The sequence below is a fragment of the Lithobates pipiens genome, unplaced genomic scaffold (genome assembly GCF_037356315.1).
Source record: "Lithobates pipiens isolate NorthernLeopardFrog02 unplaced genomic scaffold, aLitPip1_a1.2 Scaffold_30, whole genome shotgun sequence".
Taxonomy (NCBI): domain Eukaryota; kingdom Metazoa; phylum Chordata; class Amphibia; order Anura; family Ranidae; genus Lithobates; species Lithobates pipiens.
Genome location: NW_027507791.1, coordinates 155,138,069 through 155,160,752, shown reverse-complemented (window position 1 = coordinate 155,160,752; position 22,684 = coordinate 155,138,069).

Below are 22,684 nucleotides of genomic sequence, written 5' to 3'. Positions count from 1 at the left end.
CTGGAGTGTGGCTTTGTGTGTTCCGTTGCTCCCACTGGGCTCGGTGATGGCAGCTCATGTGCCTTCTTAAGGCGGTCCTGAGTGTTGGGCTTACCGTGACTTATGCGTTGACTGCAAAGATTGTAGATGGTAACACTATTGTCAGTAGTGGACACGTTAAAAAAACCCACACTGTGGCGCCATGTGCCGGCGTCCTGGGAACGCCAGATGTGACTGTACATGGTTGATGCCTCACTCCTGATACATTAGCAGTCTGCTTTGTCCCTCCTGTGCAATGTAAGTTCTTCCTGCTTCTCCTCCCTATCTGCTGGTCCATATCTCCCTCTGAACTCCCCTCCTCTTCCTCTCTTGTGAGCACCCACGTGACATCACTAGACACGTCTCCATCAACGTCACCTTCCCCACCGCTATAATTAGAGATCTCGGAGTAGGCAGCAACAGCGGGGACCAACCTCCTCCTTGTTTATAATGTTACTATAGGGCTTTTGGTGCTACCTATATCAGAATAGATATTTTATTTGTATAATGTCCAAATTATATTTTCCAGTGCTCGTGGCAGTATGTCAACAATGGGGTTAGTTTACACACAAACCACATTAACAACCGCGTGTGCACTATGGTATTATGAATGGGATAACAACCCAAAGAAAGGACGAAGAGAAAGAGACTCAAAGAAATATTATATGAGAACGGGATCCCTTTAATAGTAATTCATGCACACTTCCCACCTACCCCCACTATGTACTCCCCACCACTATGGTGCACCCGAGGTATACTGTACCTGAGGTAGATAGTTAGCGTGAACTGTATAAGTAAACAAAAAATGATTACCCTTTCAGGTTTAATATCAGTGATAACTTGTGCAAATTAAATTAAAATGAATTAGATTGTGATAATAGGAATAATCCCAACAAACAAATGACTATACGTGTTCATAGTATACCCTTCTTGCAAAAAGGACCTAGATATATTCCCTCGTTTACAGTCTCCACATGAGGGTTCTATTCTATCAAGTATAGCACAGGCTCCAGATCCTTATCTACAAAATTCAGCAGCAATAGAGAATACTGTAAGCTGGTGGGTGCACTGAAAGTGCAAAAGGTGCTAAAAGTGCAAAAAAGTGCAGAAAAACTAGTGCAGCAAGAACCATCCAAAAGCAGTACACTAAATCCATAAAAAAAAAAAAAAAATAGGGGGTACAGTGCAGAAAAATGCAAAAATATTTATAAACTGAACGCAAAAAATTGTCCATAATAGACAGCAGTCCACAACCATCAAATTATAAAAATTATAAAGTTTACAAAAACAATATTCCAAATATAAAAGTGCTCAGTGCAAACTGTTTATGTACAGTTCAATAAGTGTCTCATAGAGTTCCAGATGCCTCAAAAAAGAAGATGACTTTCGTGTTCACATAAATCCAGTGACTTCTGTGCTCGTGCCCCTTTGGATCCCCACTCACCAGATTCCTATCCCCCTACGGGGTTACGGGCATGTAGTATCTCTACCTGTGTACGCCCTGTATTGGATATTTCCACCTCCTTGCTGTATGTTTGGTATGTTTGGTATTCAGATGGCGCTCCTTTTCAGATGGTAGTCAGCGGGCAGGTAGTTCCTCAGAGGGAAGAAAGACCAATTCTCATAGTGTAATATGTTTGTCACCATGGAGTACGTTTATTAAAAAATCTTTGGCAGTCAGGAAGCCGTCCGAACTCAGCTTCTCTCGGCCTGCCACAACCTCCTCCTTGGGCTGATCTGGGTACTGTCATCAGACTGCTGAGTGGCGGTTGTTGCTACCTCCTCTTCCTGATCCAATGCCAAGAGTGGCTGCGCATCGGAAATGTCTTGATATGGATCGGAAACTAATTCCTGTGACTCAAGCGGAAGGTATATGGTGGTGATGTTGGTGGTAGTTTTTTTGGGGGTGCACACAGCAGAGAGTTCAGAAAAGGGTGCAGATCGAGAGGATGAGGAGGGTGCAGAAGAGTAAGGCTGAGTGAGCCACTCAACCAAGTCTGGTGCGTCCTTTGACGTAATCGCAAGCACCTTCTGCAATTTGCCACTTTGGCTCAAGCCTGTTGCTCCTGCCCTACCCCTGTGGAAGGGCCTGCCTCTTCCTCTGCCTGTCATTTTTTAAATGACCCTGTGACAAAAGTCTCTAGAGAAGTGCAGTATGTATGTGGAAAAAGGTATGAAACACCCCGCTTCAATCTTTTTTTTATTGCGTTTGTCACTCTTTGTAGTGTTGTTGCAGAACCGCTCAGCAGTCACAATGCTGCACAGTGGAAATGCACTATACTATGCTTTCTATATGTGCAATTATTTAATACATGTATCACACACCTATATACTGCACACCAAATAGTACACGTATACCAGTCCTTTGTGGACCTAGTAGCTAGTGATTTGCAGACTGTCCCTCAGTCCCTACACTGATAAAAGACTGCTGCAGAATAGGGCAGCAGTCAGCAGTAGTGCACCACAACCCTATATATTGTACACCTATACCAGTCCTTACAAGGACCTTTGTGGACCTAGTAGCTAGTGATTTGCAGACTGTCCCTCAGTCCCTACACTGATAAAAGAGTGCTGTAGAAACCAGCAGTAATCTGCAGCACAGCCCTGCACTAGCACCCTATATATTGTACACCTATACCAGTCCTTACAAGGACCTTTGTGGACCTAGTAGCTAGTGATTTGCAGACTGTCCCTCAGTCCCTACACTGATAAGACAGCTGTAGAAACCAGCAGTAATCTGCAGCACAACAATGCACCAGCACCCTATATATTGTACACCTATACCAGTCCTTAAAAGGACCTTTGTGGACCTAATAGTAATAGCTAGCTAGTGATTAAACTGACTGTCCCTGCTGCACACAGTGTCCTGTCCCTACACTGACAAAAGACAGCTGCAATCACCAGCACAGCAGTGCACTGAACCCTATATACTGTACTACACTTATACCAGTCCTTAAAAGGTCTTTTGTGGACCTAATAGCTAGTGATTTGTGTCACTACAGTCTCTCCCTGCTGCACACAGCGTCCTGTCCCTACACTGACAAAAGACAGCTGCAATCACCAGCACAGCAGTGCACTGAACCCTATATACTGTATTATACCTATACCAGTCTTTAAAAGGACTTTTGTGGACCTAATAGCTAGCGATTTGTGTCACTACAGTCTGTCCCTGCTCCACACAGCAACCTCTCCCTACACTGACATAAGACAGAATGTAAAATGGCCGCCAGATCAGGTCTATTTATAAGGTAAGGGGAATGTCCAATTGTCCATGTGCTGAAATGTCTCAATTGGCTGCCCTGTACCCCATGATGGATGTGTCATCATGGGTCAAAATTATTTCACACTTTAAACACATATGTCCGCCGGGTGAGCAGCGGCAATAGTCCGCTGGTTTGGCAAATCGCGAACACGCAAAATTTGCCACGAACCAACCACCGGGCGAACAGTTCGGCCATCCCTAGAAGTGACCTCTACCCTTAGTCCCCTAACACCAACATATGACACCCTAGATTTTTCTCCGGGCATTGGAAACCACCTACTATGCAGTCAAACAACCTATAAGCCACTACTAGCCGGCGAATGTTTTCAGGAAGGGAAATTCAATGACTATCGGATGCTAAAAAGGGATGGTGGACTCCCCAATCTTCCCCTCTGGACATACTTCCAACTCCATAGCTACCTAAACAATACAGGGAAAAGAGACAGCTACACCAGACAGCTGTCAGAATTAGAGCAGATTTGTGCTGAGGGCAAGCTGACCAGAAGATTTACTTCCACCACATATACATGGCTACAGTATACAAACCTGCAAAAAGAAGATAGATTTAGGAAACATTGGTCTATGGCCCTAGAGATGAATATAACAGACAATCAATGGAAGAAGGCTTGCATTCTGACACATAATGCTCAATTGGCACAAAGACATCCTACAAATTGCTGACTGACTGGTACGGCACCCCAGCAAAACTCCATGATTGGATTCATCAGACAACGGACATTTGTTGGAGATGTAGTAACGACACAGGCACACATTTGGTGGAACCAGGTCAGAGATCAGATTAAACGCATCACAGACACCAAAATGGAACTCAATGCTGCCTGCTGTCTACTCCACATCTCAAACTTCACCCTCAAACGATACAAAAATTTCCTTACCAAGCACCTGCTGAACGCAGCCAAGGCATTGATACCTGTCCCCTGGAGAACCACGAGGGTGCCCTCTGTGCTTGATTGGCTAACTCGGGTGTCGGAAACATGCAAAATGGTAGACACACTAGCTCAGGTCATCGATAGAGTGGAAAGCTTCCACAAAACCTGGTCACCTTGGCTTGTCTTTTGCTACTCAGATAACTACAAAGAACTAACAGTAAACAGATAACCATCTCACTTCTCCCCTCTCTTTATTATCCTAACCCTTCTTATTCCAACCTCTTCTTCCTGTTCTTTCTCTTTGTTTTAAAAAATAGCCTCTTCTTCTCTGATGTATAGACTCACGTAAATGTACCAAGATATATATTTCAGCGATTGGATATATTGTGAAGACTATTCAGATCTCATCACTCACCTATAGTGATGGACGAACTTCCGACGGGACGTTTCGCGAACGCGGATCGCGAACGCGGCTGATAGTTCGCGAACTGGAACGCTCACGGCGGGCCCCATTGACTTCAATGGGAGGCGAACTTTGCAAACCTACAGGTCAAATTTGCAGCCACAAAATAATTAATAGCTGTGCAAACATAGTCCCACCACATGGCCAATGACATAACACATGTATGAGGTGAATCTGGGATCGACAACTACTAGCATTCTTTTTTTATATGGGAAATTGTTGTGACAATTCAGGACTGTGGAGCGCATGAAGGCAATGGAGGAGAGGGAAGGTCAGGGACCAGGGTAGGCAAAGAAGAGGGTGCAGGAGATGATCACCAGCAGCGTGACATACAGCAATGACACCTGCACCGTGATAGAGTCATCTGACAACAGCACCGTGATAGAGAGCACTGACATCAGCAGCGTGACATAAAGCACTCACACCAGCACCGTGATATACAGCACTGACAGCAGCACCGTGATAGAGAGCACTGACATCAGCAGCGTGACATAAAGCACTCACACCAGCACCGTGATATACAGCACTGACAGCAGCACCGTGATAGAGAGCACTGACATCAGCAGCGTGACATAAAGCACTCACACCAGCACCGTGATATACAGAACTGACAGCAGCACCGTGACAGAGAGCACTGACATCAGCAGCGTGACATAAAGCACTCACACCAGCACCGTGATATACAGCACTGACAGCAGCACCGTGACAGAGAGCACTGACATCAGCACCGTGATATACAGCACTGACACCTGCACCGTAAGCAGCCCCAGGAGGAAGTCAGCATAGCACAGGGATGGTGGAGCCCCTCATAATGAGCATAGCACAGGGATGGTGGGAGCACCTCAAAATATGCACAGCAGAGGCACAGCCCCAGGAGGAAGTCAGCACAGCACAGGGATGGTGGGAGCCCCTCATAATAAACAGCCCAGTAGAAATATGACACCGCTCAACCTCTTCAAAGAGGAGGGTACGGGCATATAGTACGGTGTGCTTTTTTTGGACAAGGAAGTGAGCCAAATGAAGAAAGAAGGTCTCTGTGCTCGATTAAAAAAATTGTTTATAGATATATACATGGTCTACTGGTCACATGTGTTGAATTCCTCCGAGATCCATGCCTCATTCATTTTTAGAAATGTGAGGTAGTTAACACTGTCGTGAGCTAGGCGATTACGCTTATCGGTCACGATCCCCCCTGCTGCGCTGAACGTCCTTTCGGACAGGACACTGGATGAGGGGCAAGCCAACAGCTCGATTGCAAATTGGGCAAGCTCTGGCCAGAGGTCAAGCCTGCCCACCCAGTAGTCCAGGGGTTCATCACTCCTCTCAGCGGACACGTTAAAAAAAGCCCACACTGCGGAGCCATGTGCCGGTGTCCTGGGAGCACCAGATGTGACCGTACATGGTCGATGACTCGCTCCTGATACATTTGCAGTCCGCTTTGTCCCTCCTGTGCAATGTAAGTTATTCCTGCTTCTCCTCCCTATCTGCTGGTCCATATCTCCCTCTGAACTCCCCTCCTCTTCCTCTCTTGTGGGCACCCACGTGACATCACTAGACACGTCATCATCAACGTCACCTTCCCCACCGCTATAAGTAGAGATCATGGAGTAGGCAGCAACACCGAGGACCAACCTCCTCCTTGGGCTGATCTGGGTACTGTCGTCAGACTGCTGAGTAGTGGTTGTTGCTGCCTCCTCTTCCTGATCCAATACCAAGAGTGGCTGCGCATCAGAAATGTCTTGATATGGATCGGAAAATAATTCCTGTGACTCAAGCAGAAGGTATGTGGTGGTGGTGGTGTTGTTGGTGGTAGTGTCTTTGGGGGTGCACATAGCAGAGAGTGAAGAAGAGGGAGCAGATCGAGAGGATGAGGAGAGTGCAGAAGAGTAAGGCTGAGCGAGCCACTCAACCAAGTCTGGTGCGTCCTTTAAAGTAATTTAACGCACCTTCTGCAACTTCCCACTTTGGCTCAAGCCTGTTGCTCCTGCCCTACCCCTACTACCCCTGCGGAAGGGCCTGCCTCTTCCTCTGCCTGTCATTTTTTAAATGACCCTGTGACAAAACTCTCAGTCCCTATACCGATGAAGGACTGCTGCAGTATAGGGCAGCGGTCAGCAGTAGTGCACCTCAACCCTATGTATTGTGGACCTATACCAGTCCTTATGGAATAGCAGACTTTACTTCACTCAACCCTATTTACTGTAGCACCCTAGACCAAGTTACCAGTCCTTATAAGGACCTTTGGGGAACAAGTAGGTTGTGACTGATTAGCAGACTGTACGTCAGTCCCTATACTGATGAAGGACTGCTGCAGTATAGGGCAGCGGTCAGCAGTAGTGCACCTCAACCCTATGTATTGTGGGACGATACCAGTCCTTATAGAATGGCAGACTGTACCTCACTCAACCCTATGTACTGTAGCACCCTAGACAGACCAAGTTACCAGTCCTTATAAGGACTTTTGTGGACCAAGTAGGTTGTGTGTGAGTGATTAGCAGACTGTACGTCAGTCCCTATACCGATGAAGGACTGCTGCAGTATAGGGCAGCAGTCAGCAGTAGTGCACCTCAACCCTATGTATTGTGGACTGATACCAGTCCTTATAGAATGGCAGACTGTACCTCACTCAACCCTATATACTGTAGTACCCTATACCTTACCAGTCCTTATATGGACTTTTGTGGACCAAGTAGGTTGTGTGTGAGTGATTAGCAGACTGTACGTCAGTCCCTATACCGATGAAGGACTGCTGCAGTATAGGGCAGCGGTCAGCAGTAGTGCACCTCAACCCTATGTATTGTGGACCGATACCAGTCCTTATAGAATGGCAGACTGTACCTCACTCAACCCTATGTACTGTAGAACCCTAGACAGACCAAGTTACCAGTCCTTATAAGGACTTTTGTGGACCAAGTAGTTTATGTGTGAGTGATTAGCAGACTGTACGTCAGTCCCTATACCGATGAAGGACTGCTGCAGTATAGCGCAGCGGTCAGCAGTAGTGCACCTCAACCCTATGTATTGTGGACCGATACCAGTCCTTATAGAATGGCAGACTGTACCTCACTCAACCCTATGTACTGTAGTACCCTATACCTTACCAGTCCTTATAAGGACTTTTGTGGACCAAGTAGGTTGTGTGTGAGTGATTAGCAGACTGTACGTCAGTCCCTATACCGATGAAGGACTGCTGCAGTATAGGGCAGCGGTCAGCAGTAGTGCACCTCAACCCTATGTACTGTGGACCTATACCAGTTCTTATAGAATAGCAGACTGTACCTCACTCAACCCTATGTACTGTAGCACCCTAGACAGACCAAGTTACCAGTCTTTATAAGGAGCTTTGTGGAACAAGTGGGTTGTGAATGATTAGCAGACTGCAGCAGAAGGGCAGCAGTCAAGTATAATATTCTTTCTATATTTGGAAGAAAGAATATTATACGTGTATAAGCCTATTACCATACCACTGATACCAGTCCTGAAAAGAACCTTTGTGGAACTAAAAGTAACAGCTACTGATTAAACTGACCCTCACTGCCTCACACACTGCTTCCTGCCTGTCCCTATATAAACTGACAAAACAGAGGCTGCTGGAACAATAACTGGTTACTGGAATAGCACTTTTGTGGACCTGATAGTAACAGCTAATGATGACTAAACTGACTGTCCCTACAGCAGACACAGCATCCTGTCCCTTTCTCTAAACTGACAAAAGACACTCAGGCTGCTGCAACAATCAGTAGCACAGCAAACCTATATGCACCTAACACCTATACCAGTCCTGAAAAGAACTTTTGTGTACCAAATAGCTAGCGATTTGGGTCAGTGCAATCTCTCCCTGCTCCACACAGCAACCTCTCCCTATAGTGACAGAAGAAAGAATGTAAAATGGCCACCGGATCGGGTGTATTTATAAGTAAGGGGGAATGTCCAAGTGTCCATGTGCTGTAATGTCTCAATTGGCTGTCCAAGGGGGAATGTCCAAGTCAGTCCACGCGCCAATAGTCCACCGAACGGGCGGACCGCGAACAGCCAAAATTTGCCGCGAAACGACCGCCGGGCGAACCGTTGAGCCATCACTACTCACCTACCAGATTAAAAGGCATATCACAAGATTACTAATAAGTAAATTGCTAGGCTTATGGTCAGACCATTCTTTTGTTAGATTTTCAGCCCAAATCTCAACAGCTAATAGTTGAACCCTTTATTTTTTAATTAATGGTTTCTATACATGTCTGTTTGCATTCTGTACTATTGTTGAACTTCAATAAACTTTGAAATGTTAAAAAATATAGATAACATTAATGTGGGGATAATACTTGTAAAATTTAATGACTAATAATATTTTAATATATATAATTTTAATATTTAAAATATTTTATTTCAAAAATTTCAATTTAAACAAATCCCTTAAAAAACATATGTAAAATATATATTATATTATATATACGCATCCCCTACAGATTTGCTACCAGAACCCCTATTAGATTTATATATCCCATCCAAGAATTGGTATAGAGCTACTTCACAACTATCCCAGCACTGTTCAAGGGCCTATGGATGGATAGAGGGGTAATTCACTCTTGCAGTGACCCATACCTCAGTGAGATGGCCCCTAGGGGAACCCATATTGGCACTACAATATATTATTAGTCAGCATCTGGGTATCAAGGGTTACAAACCCACTAAAATACGCAATCATACTACTATATAGTCTCAAACTTGGTTCAGTAAAAAGCCAATAGGTTACATATCATGGCAAATAACTACTCAATTTCACTACTATAGGGTTAATTATTACTAAGAAAACATTTCAAATCAAATTCTTTATTCAACCCCCCTGGCACCAAGGACCCCAATTGGTTTATCCACCAAGATTCTTTTTTGCTAATCTCTCTTATGAAGTTAGAACCCTTCCAATGACGTTTTGGGGCCTCTATGCCCCAAATTTGCATCCCTGCTGGGTTTTTGTTGTGTTTGTCCCTAAAGTGCACTGATAAAAAATATTTGTCAAAACCCTTGCGAATGTTTCTAATGCTGCACACACGATCAGACTATCCGGCGGACTTAGTCTGGCGGACAAAGCGCCGGAAAGTCCGCCAAATTTCCTGCCCACACATGGGATTTTTCCGGCGAACTATCCGCCGTACTTTTGAAATTAACGGACTTGCCCACACACGGAGGAAAGTCCGTTCATTTTGAACGTGGTTCCAGGTAGCGAACTAGCGAAGGAAGTCAATGTCGCCACCTTCGGCGGCGAGATTGACACGTCGCTGGCCCTGTCACCTGGTATGGACTTAAAGGGGAAGCCCTACGCCGAAAAAACGCGGGGGTCTTCCCAAGGTCCATATAAGACCCTTATCCGAGCACGCAACCTGGCCGGTCAGGAAAGGGGTGGGGACGAGCGAGCGCCCCCGAGCCGTTCCAGGCCACATGCCCTCAATATGGGGGGTGCTTTGGGGAAGGGGGGGTTGCATGGCCTCCCCACCCCAAAGCACCTTGTCCCCATGTTGATGAGGACAAGGGTCTCTTCCCAACAACCCTGGCTGTTGGTTGTCAGGGTCTGCGGGGGGGGCTTATCGGAATCTGGGCGCCCCCTTTAATAAGGAGGCCCCAGATCCCGGCCCCCCACCCTATGTGAATGAGTATGGGGTACAATGTACCCCTACCCATTCACCTGTGAAAAAAATGTAAATGTCCCCGCCCATTATGAAATCACAGTCCCAGAGGATGCTGGGACTGTGACATCATAATGGGCGGGGACATCACCCGGTGACCCCACCCATTGTCCCTATATAAGTCACAGCGCAACACGGGCGACGGCGAAGAAGAAAGCCGGGCTCCTCCACTAGTAAAAGAGCTAGCAGAAGATAGCGGAGGAGTCCAGTGAGAAGACCCCCCAAGACAGAAGAAGACCCCCGGAGCTGTGCAATCAATTATTTTTAACCCTTGTGTGTTGTGTTTTATTTACATTTTTTTCACAGGTCATTTTTTTCATGGCCATTTTTTGGTACCTCTTTGGAGAAAATTATATTAATTGTGTGGGTGGAATTGATGTGGTGTATGCAGATACATAGATAAGAGACACCGGTGTCATATTAAGACCTAGTCTTATTTTTAATGGGTTTTGAATATATTGAGGGATATTTATCAGTAATTTTTGTATATATGTGTGTGAAAAAGCATTAATAATATCTTGTTATACCCGGGTTGTCCTCACTGATGAACATCTTTTTTGGATTCTTTTCATAAATCTTTTTGTTTATGCTTTGGTGTGGTTCAAGAGGACTACAACCCCAGACGGATGTCTATTTGAAAGTAATCAGACTACCCTATGGCTGACGGGATTCACAAATTGCTTTATAGGGTAATAAAGGAGGTGATATACACCCCCTTAACCCCATGCAATCTATACAAGATAGAAAAAAGTTACAGTGTGTTTTGCTTCTGTTTTTTATTATGTTCATGGTCTTGTAGTCTTTGCCAAGGTCTGAACCACCTCGGATGAGCCTCCCTGCACCTCTACCCCGGTCAATTCAATAGCCAGGCTGTTAAGAGTCTCACTGGATTGGGGTGCTGCCATTAATGTTGGCATAAAAGATCTTGTTTGACCGCAAACAGGATTGGTGGTGCTGAATGACAACCAAGGCCTCTTCGCCAGGTGGAAAGCACCTGTATGGCATAAATGTGTTTTGTCCAAATGGTCATAATCAAAAGAGACTGGAGAAAGACAAACACCAAAATGGAAAACACCTATATGGCATTGTGAATTCACCTTCTATCACTTCATCTTTGTACATTGTTACAAATACAGGAAGCTGTGTGTTCAGTGGACTCTCTATAACAACTACCACTGGAATGTACCATAGAGCCAATACTAGTTGAGATACTTATTGAGGGAAACTAATTTGCCTAACTTATCCATTAGTGGATCCTGCTTTCCCAGTAAGTAGACTGCCTTTAACTGCCTGTAAGTGACTCTCCGTCCAGCGAAAAGATTATGTTATGAAAAGTAACAGGAAAAGACAGACACTTGGTGCCCCCTTGGTGGGCAATGTAAGCTACTGCTGTCTTGTTGTCAATCATCAACATTACTTGGGCCTCTTGGAGAAAGATCCTAAAAGGTGTGCAGTGCTAGAAAAAACTGCCTTACATTTAAGTCAGTCAGAGTCAAAGACAAATTACTGCCACTACTGCCTTCAAAATGTTCAAAAAGTTTCTTGGTGCCATGCCCAAAAAAAAATGGCAAACATCTAAACTGGAAGTGACAGCCAGTCACTGCAAATCTCAGATGTCTTTGGTGTTACACACTGATTGATATATGGATATATGGCAGGTCGATTGACTCTAACTGGTCCTCATGCTGAACTATCGCCATAAATGTTTGCACGGACTTGATCTTAAACCTTTTGTTGTGTATAGAAATTTGAAAGCTCATAAAAAAATGGACTTTAGATTATAGAAAAAAATAACGTACATTTTATTAAATATATATTACATAAAACTGTTTAAAAAGTACTGCCCAATGCAGCGATGACTAAACCTCTCCAGTGTGGATCAGACACATCAAAAACATGTCAGAATAAGACATATAAATGTATACTAAAAAAATAACATTGCTAGCTCTACATGTTTTGCGAGAACACTTCTCCATGTGCTGAGTAATTTTTAAGAGAGGAGAAAGAGGCCGTCAATAATAATTTTAGTGATGTACAATCATCATGAAATATTTGTCTCAAGGAACCAATAGCAACAGTCTGAACAAGACCAGGTATAGGTCATGCAAGTTTTGTTTTGTATGTACCCATTCGATTTCTTCAAACCCAGACAGTAGGGAAAGCTCCTGATGCCTTGGGTACTAGAAAGAATGGGGAGAAGCCCCCAGATTTTTTATTTTAGTGGCACCAGCACTATGGACTATACTGTTGCAGTATAATTCTTATATGTAATCTTGCAGTAATACTTTCTTCTTGAGATTTGTTGGTCATGAATGAAAGGATTTGGTGATTGTACCCCCAACTAACTATCTTTTTTTTTTTTGTTTAGTTCAAGAAAAGAGCACATTAAAGGTGTATATCGCAGAATGTACATCAAATAAAAAAATAAAATAAGTTCAAAAAGATCCGTGTACCCAAGAAGTCTGAGCCCCCTTCATTGCGATCTGGTAAATTTCAGCCTGGCCTATTAGATTTGGCCTCCTTAATACTTCTGAACATCAATCGATTTAAGCAAAAAGATGGCTGCTTCCCCTTGTTAGACTGTGACCACATTCTGGACATTTCATCTGTCACTGGCTTCGTCCAGCACTTTGTCAAACAACAACCTCCTATTATGGAGAATGTTACAAAAGTCTTGTGTGGAAGCATCATGCACCCTCCAGTGGCGCAACCACAAAGCTCTCATGGCTGTAAATGAATGTGCCAGCTCTAGAACTAGGTCTACTGAAGCCTCGGCCAAAATTAAGCAGCCAGGTTCAAGTCCTCCCAAACCATGCCCACTCCTGCAGGTTCAACTTGAATTAAAGGCCATTTCTTCAAGTACTTTCTTCAGTCTTAAAGGACATTTTCTGCAAGTCTGCAGGATAGTTCACCACAATTCTGAGTTGAAGAGGTTCTTCTGCATGCCCACTTTTGACGTGTTCAGGTGCTTTTGCAATGCGTTTGCCATGTTATAGATACATTCCATAGAGAAAAAATGCAACATGTTCTCCTTTAGTTGACTGTACTGGAACACGTAGCACGTGTGATGTAGACCATTGAAATCCATGGTAAACACTGTTCATGCATTTTTGACTCTAATAAAAACACACTGGACTGCATCCAGTGTGAACCAGCCTTAAGTAAATTTTTCAACCCGTGGGATTCCTAATGGTATTAAAAGGCAAAGACACTTGCGCACCTGATGCTGGCAAGCCCCCATCCACTCCTGGAAGTGCATTGCTTAAACATGCATCAGCCAGCTTCTTTGGATAAAGCTTGGAGACCTTTATTGTAAATTTGTCTTTTTATCACATCTCTCCCATTCTTCCTGAATGGGCTTTTAACTCTGTCATAATGGGAAAAGAAGTTCTTCCTTTTTCACATTTGGAAATATCTGTGTGCGTTTGCGATTGTTGGGTCTGCACCTCGCCTGTTCCTTATTCATTAGCATTTGAGGCAATCCATGCCGATTAATAGCCAATATTTGCTACAGACCTGGGAAAGGCATTTTCTATTGTGCTGATGTAAACACATGTGAGCCATTGCCAAATGTGCTGCTTGAGGAGCATGAAAGCTACCCTGTGTAGGAATGTGAGGAATGCATATTGTCCTGGTCAGGGGATGGATGACCAGTGGCAGGTCTTAGATTTTCTGGAGTGTTTATGTTTAGGGCTTCTGCTCCTAAAATCATGCAGAACACCATATTGCATTCCTTGAGAATTCCTTGAGCAATCTTTTGAAGATATGTCCCACACCGCCCCCTCGTACCTTTGCTAATCTTTTGTTCCACTGACAGGTGTGGTGAGCTCATATGTGCAAAAAAGAAAAAAACAGGTACCTTGTCTCTTTAAGAACAATCCATTTTTATCTACTTAGTTAAGCAGCAGCAGCTGAGGTCAGAGGCAGACAGGAGACACAGAATCTGAAACAAAACAAGTCAGACTGTCTAACCCCCCAGGAACATACAGCACAGCAGGGGAGCAAACAGCAACAAGTCTTTACCACACAAGAGAAAACTGGCAGGACCACAGAGAGGGGAGAGAAACCAACTTCTCTGTCGGCTCTAAGGTTTTAAAAAAAAAAAAAAAATCCTATTTCTTTGTGTGGAATATATTTGACATTACAGTGTCCAGACCATATACATTCCATTTGGATAAAACATTGCAGCAAACTGACATACAATATGGTGTTAAATAACATATTAGAACTGACTTCACTCAGAGGCCAGTTAGAGATACATTCAAGTATTAAGTCAGAACTTTACACCTCTACTGTCTGGAGGTACTAACACTAATTAAGCTGCTGCTTGATGACTCGCATGGGCGTCCGCAGAACTTTTTTCAGTGGGGGGCATAATTTTAGGGTCACACATGCGCCGCCCCTTTTCGACAATGTCATTATCACATTATCATGGTCAGAGACTGCAGATGTAGTACAATCCTTAGGATAAGTAATGGATAATGGCAAACAGGCTCTCTTACCAGACCCAGATCTTTGTCTATAGACAAAGAAGAACAATTATACTGTAAATAATTTCCTCCAAGGGTAGGATTAATATATTTGGCTTAATCCACTGGGACAGATTTTAAAGGAAAGTCATTGTCAAATGATCCATTAAATTTCCATTTCATATGTTAAGTGACCATGCAGCATGATATCACTGTTCTGATATGTGTTTAGTTAAGTCATGAATGACACCACACTGCCCAGCAGAAATAACAAACAGAGCAATTTAACAGGGAAACAAAGGGATACTTAAAGTTTTGAGCAGTCACTTCATTTAGATAGTATTTGATACAGCTCACTATTTAACGTCCTGTTGTACTATATTCCTTTTTGCTCATTCATGCGTATTTCTGCTACCTCATAAATCCAAGTCTCATATGGGCGGTGTCTTTAATATTGTTTCAGAGCAAATGTCCATACACATCAGATCAAATCGATGATCAATGCTTATATATTGGTCATCATATGCAGTCACTTGATGATGATTATATTACTATATCCATTCCAGAGATGCTTGCCAGTTTGTCCATCACCTCAATGCAGTCATGTGGAATTTTTTGGAAAAAGATTTAGCGCTGTAAAGGTTTTCAAAATACAGGTGTTCATCTTCCATACAGCATGATGCTGTTTCAGTTGCTTACTAGTTTCACCTGTCACCCAGGCTTCCTCAGAGCATGCACAGTACTGGGATCTGTGTCTTTCTATCTTTGCATTTGTTAATTAGTAATCACTATCAGTGAGACACATCCTGATTTCACACAGCCACACCGTAAACATTAATTCACACTAACTACTGGCCTAACACTAATTAGATATGGTCTCCTAAAGCCCCAGAGAGAACAAACACCAAATCAACACATTGAAATACCAGATACAAACTAACCAGAAACTCCCGATATCAAAGATCAAAGTCATGAGAAAAGTGGACAATCCTTTTCATGTCCCCATAATGTTCTTGAGTCATCTTCTATTGGTTCACGAGGGTGATTAGATTGGCTTGCAGGAAGTGGGCCTTTCTGCTCAGGAACAGGGGCAAGCTCCTTCGAACTGAGGAGTGGCAGCCTTTGGGACAGTCATGCCAAGATGTCAGAGAAGAGTATATGTGAGATGGCTAGCCCTTCATTCAACTTTACAAGCTAGGCATGCAGTCGACAAGTTATGCAAAGTTTGGGACGAGACATATAAATAATTTTTTCTCTTTGGCAGCTTTTCTGCGGTTGTCAATGTTTCTTTTCATGTGTTCTCTGCCACCCATTTATTCAGCTAGTTAAATCCCATTGTGTGCTGATGTGAGGTATGGCCAGGACTATGGAAAATTGTTATCAAATACTTACCATAATTTTCCTTTCCTGGCCTATCCTCACATCAGCACAGGACTCCCTCCAAAGTGGCCTTTCACAGGCTAGATTATCAAACACGTCAGTGGGGGGAGGGGCTGTCTTTTATTCAGCTAGGAAAAGGTGGTCATGTGGGCGCCAGATCAGGCGTTAACCCATTGTGTGCTGATGTGAGGATAGGCCAGGAAAGGAAAATTACGGTAAGTATTTGATAACAATTTTCCATAATATCTTCATTGGTCCCATTCCAAATTACCAATATATCATCAATAAAACGTCTACGCAATAAAATCCTTGGGTCCAGATCATATAAAACCACTTCCTCCTCCCATTTTGCCATGTACAAATTGGCAGCACTAGGCACAAATTTAGCACCCATAGTCACGTCTCTTGTTTGTAGGTAATAATTGTTTTCGTACCAAAAATAGTTGTGCTTTAAGCAAAAGTTTAAGCATTTCAAGATAAACCTGCGTTGTTTACACTCCATGTTAATATTATTTTTCAAAGCCCATTTAGCTGCTTTCAGGGGTCCCTGATGGTCAGTGTTGGTATATAAAGAGGCCACATCGCCTTGGCCATCACAATATCGCCACTCCTATCACATAGTTTCAGCAACTGTAAGGTATGCTTTGTGTCCTTTAAGTTTGCCCTAGTTTCCTTAACAAGAGGTTGTAGACGTATATCAATATATTCCCCAAGCCTGGAAGTAAATGACTATTCTGCTTACAATGGGTCTACCCGGAGGGCGGTTTTGTTCTTATGTATCTTGGGGTTGTAGTAGTAGATGATAGGTAGTCTACATGCTGTGGGTACCAAATATTTTTATTCATGCTTATTCAGAATCCTCCTCTCTGCCCCCTAGCGAACCAGGGTTTCCAATTCACTCTTGAATTATTATAATGATAATAGGGTTTCTTATGAGTAAATAGTGGTCCTTGGTGATTTCCTGCATTTTCCTCCACATACTGAGCTGATGGTGGATCCCTATTTTGTGGTCTAGCATTTGGCTGTGATTGATTGTACTGCCGAGAAGCATGGGGGGGATCTTCTCCCCCATATTGCTGTTTTCTACATAGTTTCCCTCTCTATTGGGAGATGTGTGGGGGGGGGGGGGCTGTATTGGTGGCACAACCAACATTGGCTTGCCATCTACATACCTGTTTGTTCTGATAATCCCCCAAATCGCAAAGATATTTTTTGCTTATTGTTCTTATTTTCTGTACCTTTCTTTTGTATGCTTTTGTGGAGTTCACAAATATGCTTCCATATTCAGTAGTTTCTTTGAGGGGCTCAATTTTATCTCTAATGTCCTTTATCTGACTTTCTATCATTCTCATTTTTCTCTGTTTTAGAAAATCCATAACATTCATAGTTACATAGTTAGCAAGGTTGAATAAAGACACCAGTCCATCCCAAGTGAGTATGGGTGTGTGTCTACAATTGTCCCTAACCCTGTACATCGCAAACACTCACATCAGTCCATGCTCTCAATCCAAGGTCCTCATTCATATACTAGGGCCAATTTTAGACAGAAGCCAATTAACCTACCAACATGTCTTTGTCGTGTGGAAGGAAACCGGAGTGCCTGGAGGAAGCCCATACAGACACAGGGGGAACATGCAAGCTCCAGGCAGGTGGTGTCTGTGTTGTGTAGTGTCGTGGTTGGGATTTGAACCAGCAACCCTTTTTGCTGCTAGGTGAGAGTACTGCCCACTACACCACTGTGCCGCTCAACCTTCCTTTCCTTCCCATTGAAAAAAGTATACATTCGTCAATGTCTTAGCCCGTATTGGTACATCCCCCCTAAGTTTCCTAAGGACCATATTGTCCTTCAGATATTTTTCCATAGTGGATATGTCCCATCAAATATTACTCTTCTTGTCCATGTTATGTCCTAAATTTCGAAACAGATGTGCAATATCATCTTTGTTTACTGTTTCTGAAAATAAATCTTCCAGATCTAATTCTCTATTATCAAAAAATTAGAATAGATCCATGGTTGCTACCAGCAAGTATATGAGATAAGTAACAATCTAAACACTGGAAATCTTGCAAGCTACCATAAACATATAATACTGTAAGTTCTTGTGTGGAAAGCTGCTAGCACTGATCCTGTCCTATATGATCGTGCAATCAGCATAAAATAAAAGAAAGCACTGCGCTAACCTGTACTAATTATTTCCCTGTCTACTTCCACATAAATATACACGCTAGACTATATCTATAGCAAAACAAATATATAAAGTGCTCTAGTGACAAAACGAATTATCCATAAAGTGACTCTGTGCAACAGCATAATGCAACATATAAAATAATAACATCATCTGTCATAAAAGAAAGTCCATTGTTTAAGTGCTCAAATTGTCTACACAAACGTGCTCAAGTGCACTAAAACTGCTAGGTTCTATGTTGACAAATTCATGTGAAGACGTGTCAATATAAAATTATATATAAAGTTAATTCCAAAACTTAAAAATCCCAAAAACTGGTTATAGCAAGTATGTCCTTGTGTCCACTCAGGTGCTCCCCCCTTCTGTATATGCGCTTATCTTTAGAGCGTGTGACCTTGCAATTAAACTTGGTCAAAACACGCATATGAACCACCTCTGGGTTCGGACACACAATTAAGAGAAGGCTTGCCAGATAAACCAAAGGTTGTCTATAAACGTGCCCCAAATTTGAGGGCTAAATTAGTACATAATGTTGTTGAACCACCTCCATCCAGTCCAGTGATGTTTTGGGACACCAAGGGCTTTCACAGTTGTGGCAGATGTTATAGTTGCACAAGGATTACAAATAACTCGAGGAAATTGAAAATATTTATTAATCCTAACACCCATCGCTGGATAGCAAGAGTGGATTACCACCGCTGGAATCTTTTTTTTATTTTTAATAAAGGAAATTTGCAACCGTGTGTGTGTGAGTTTTAAAAAAAATTTACACTTTCTTTGTGAAATGGTAGGAGTACTTTTGTACCCCCTTACCATTTCAAACAGGGGGGGGCCAGGATCTGGGGGTCCCCTTGTTAAAGGGAGCTTCCAGATTCTGATAAGCCCCCTGCCAGCAGACCCCCACAACCACCAGCCATGGTTGTGGGGATGAGGACCTTGTCCTCATCAACATGGAAACAAGGTGTTTTGGGGGGGACCCCAAAGCATCCTCCCAATGTGGAGGGCATGTAGCCTGATACGGTTCAGGAGGGGGGTGCCCCCCTCTTTTCCTGTGGCCTGCCAGGTTGCATGCTCAGATAAAGGTTCTGGTATGGATTTTTGGGGGGAACTCCATTCTGTTTTAAATTTGGCGTGGAGTTCCCCTTAAAATCCATACCAGCGGCTTTTCAAATTTGCCGCGAACACCCCAAATTGTTTGCTGTTCGGTGAACAGGCGAACAGGCAATGTTTGAGTCGAACATGAGTTTGACTCGAACTCGAAGCTCATCCCTAGTCAGGAGACGGCAAGCATGTCCTGGACTTATGCCACACACAGCTTTCTCTATCACATAATACTATCAGACTCTACTTAGCTGGCATCCAGCATTCCGTCTCCTTACAGGACCCTGCCAAGCCATCCCTGTTTCCAGCCCACAGAGTACAATCCATCCTACGCGGTATCCAGAGGCAGCAGCTTGTAACCAATAGCAAGCGCCTACCCATCACTAGTGCCATCTTATGGCCAAGCGAGTTCACCACCACAGGCCCCATCTGTCATGTACTGCGCAGACGCCACCTGACATGCCGACAAGATCACTCTGTCCTACACCTCGTAGTTTCCAAAACGCAACAGTCCGGACTCGAGGTAGACATCAAGCTATTCCAAACCCACAACGCCTGGTGCCCAGTGGCGATTCTAGACCAGATGTCTCATCTGCCCATGAGCGTAGAAGATCAAAGAAGCGGTAACAGGAGCATCACCAGGATTACCCTTGTTGGGACCCATAATGCCTGTATTTTCAACTTAAATGTGAGTTGACAACTGTATGTTTATTAAAGTTTTAGAAAACGTCTACACTCAGAGGTGCCTCCCTCCTTGTCTTTTTGTTTCATCTGCCCAACCTATCGGATTACAGCCCGTTGCTACCTTTCCTTACCAACCCTCTGAGTGGTAGCCAGTTCACCAGACACATTAGGATCCTCTTGCTTAACTTAGGCCCTGACCCTGGCCGCTATTCTGGACATTCCTTCTGGATCGGAGCAGCGCCAGCCACATCACAACATGGGTGCTGGACCATGTCATCAAGAACTTGGGCAGGTGGAAATCTGCTTGCTTTGCTCGATATATTCTGAATCCTCAAGCAGAGATGTCATAAGCCTTTAGTAAGCTTGTTAACCACCTCAATACAGGACACTTAAACCCCCTTCCTTCCCAGACCAATTTTCAGCTTTCAGTGCTCTCTCACTTTGAATGACAATTACTCAGTCATGCTACACTGTAGCATGAAATGCATTTTTTATCATTTTGTTCACACAAATAGAGCTTTCTTTTGGTGGTATTTATTCACCACTTAATTTATTATTTTTTGTAATATAAGCAAAAAAGAGCGAATATTTTGAAAAAAAAAACAAGATTTTCTACTTTTTCTTTTAAAAGAAACAGCAAAAATCTAATTTTGGTGAAAATTTAGGCCAAAATTTATTTTACTATATGTCTTTGCTAAAAAAGAATCCTGATAAGTGTATGATCATTGGTTTGTGTGAAAGTTATAGAGCCTACAAGCCATGCTATGCATTATTGAAAATGTATTAATCCTAATGCACTGATGGCCTATCACAATTCTTGAGGCCCTAAAATGTCAGGACAGTACAATAACCCCCCAAATGACCCCTTTTTGGAAAGAAGACAGTCTGCGGTATTTAGTAAGAGGCATAGTGAATTTTTTGAAGTTGCAATTTTTCCCCCACAATGCTTTGGAAAATTAATAAATATATATATATTTTTTTTCTTCACTAAATTATCATATTTACAAGTTATTTCTCACACATGATGCAGTTGCAATTACACCCCAAAATACATTCTGCTATTCATCCTGAGTATGGAGATACCCCATGTGTGAGACTTTTCCACAGCCTGGCCACATGAAGAGGCCCAACATCCATATAGCACCATCAGGCGTTCTAAAGGCATAAATTACACATTTCATTTCCTGAGTATCTATCACATTTTTGAAGGCCCTGGAGCATCAGAACAATGATATTACCCACAAAGTGACCCAATTTTGGAAAGAAAACACCCCATTGTATATTCTATGAGGCATAATGAGTCTTTTGAACATGTAATTTCTTTCCACAAGTTTTTGTAAAATGTGGAAAGAAAATTAAAACCTATTTTTTTTCTCACAAAGATGTCAATTTAGAAGATCTTTCTAACACGTAGCATGTACATAGCCAAAATGACACCCCAAAATACATTCTGCTACTCGTCCTGAGTATGGCAATACCCCACGTGTCAGACTTTCCACAACCTGGCCACATACAGAAGCCCAACATGCAAGTAGCACCTTCAGGCTTCTAACATATAGCATGTACACACCAAGAATTACATCCCAAAATACAATCTGCTGAGCAAAGAGTAAAAAAAAAGGCTCACCTGTGGTTTTAGCAGGCAAGAACACCGTTCCAGAGCAGTCAAAGCATTTTCTAGACAGCCAAAGGAAATGTCCAGGAATTGTCCAGGCAGCAGACAGATATGGAAAGTATGAACATGGTTCAGTACAGTCCAAGGTTTAGCAGGCAGTTCAGGCATAGGCATGGCCAGTTCAGGTGGCAGGCAAAGGCATGGTCAGTTCAGGTGGCAGTCACAGGCATGGCCAGTTCAGGTGGCAGGCAAAGGCATGGCCAGTTCAGGTGGCAGGCAAAGGCATGGCCAGTTCAGGTGGCAGGCAAAGGCATGGCCAGTTCAGGTGGCAGGCAAAGGCATAGCCAGTTCAGGTGGCAGGCACAGGCATGGCCAGTTCAGGTGGCAGGCAAAGGCATGGCCAGTTCAGGTGGCAGGCAAAGGCAGGGCCAGTTCAGATGGCAGCAGGTGGCACTTTGTACATTGGGCCTTGGTCAGGTAAGACCTGAGGACAGGGGTAGAGGCTTCTTCCCACCCAAATCTCTATGAAGCCTCAGAGCAGGGGCGGGCTGGGCCGGGGGACAGGGTGGAAATTTCCCCCCAGGCCGGTGCCTACATTATGTTTAAAACGGCCGTTGGCTGTTTGTTTATTTATTTATTTTTTTATGCTGTGACAGCGGCCGGGGTCACACAGTTCTCTTAACTCTGGCCGCAGCCGCCGCCGATTGGCTGGCTCAATGCTGCTGCCCAGCCTGCATTGTGGGAGTTGTAGTTCAGCTGCTCTAAAGCTCCTGGAGGTGTGAGCGCAGCAGACTACAATTCCCACCTCCCAGGAGTCTCAGAGGCAGGCCAAGTGTGTGTGGCACGTCATGGGAGGGGACACCCGGCGTCAAGAACGTCACGTCGCAAGTGACCTAGGAGGAGTGGCTAGCTGCAGTCTGCAGAGGAGACGAGACCTG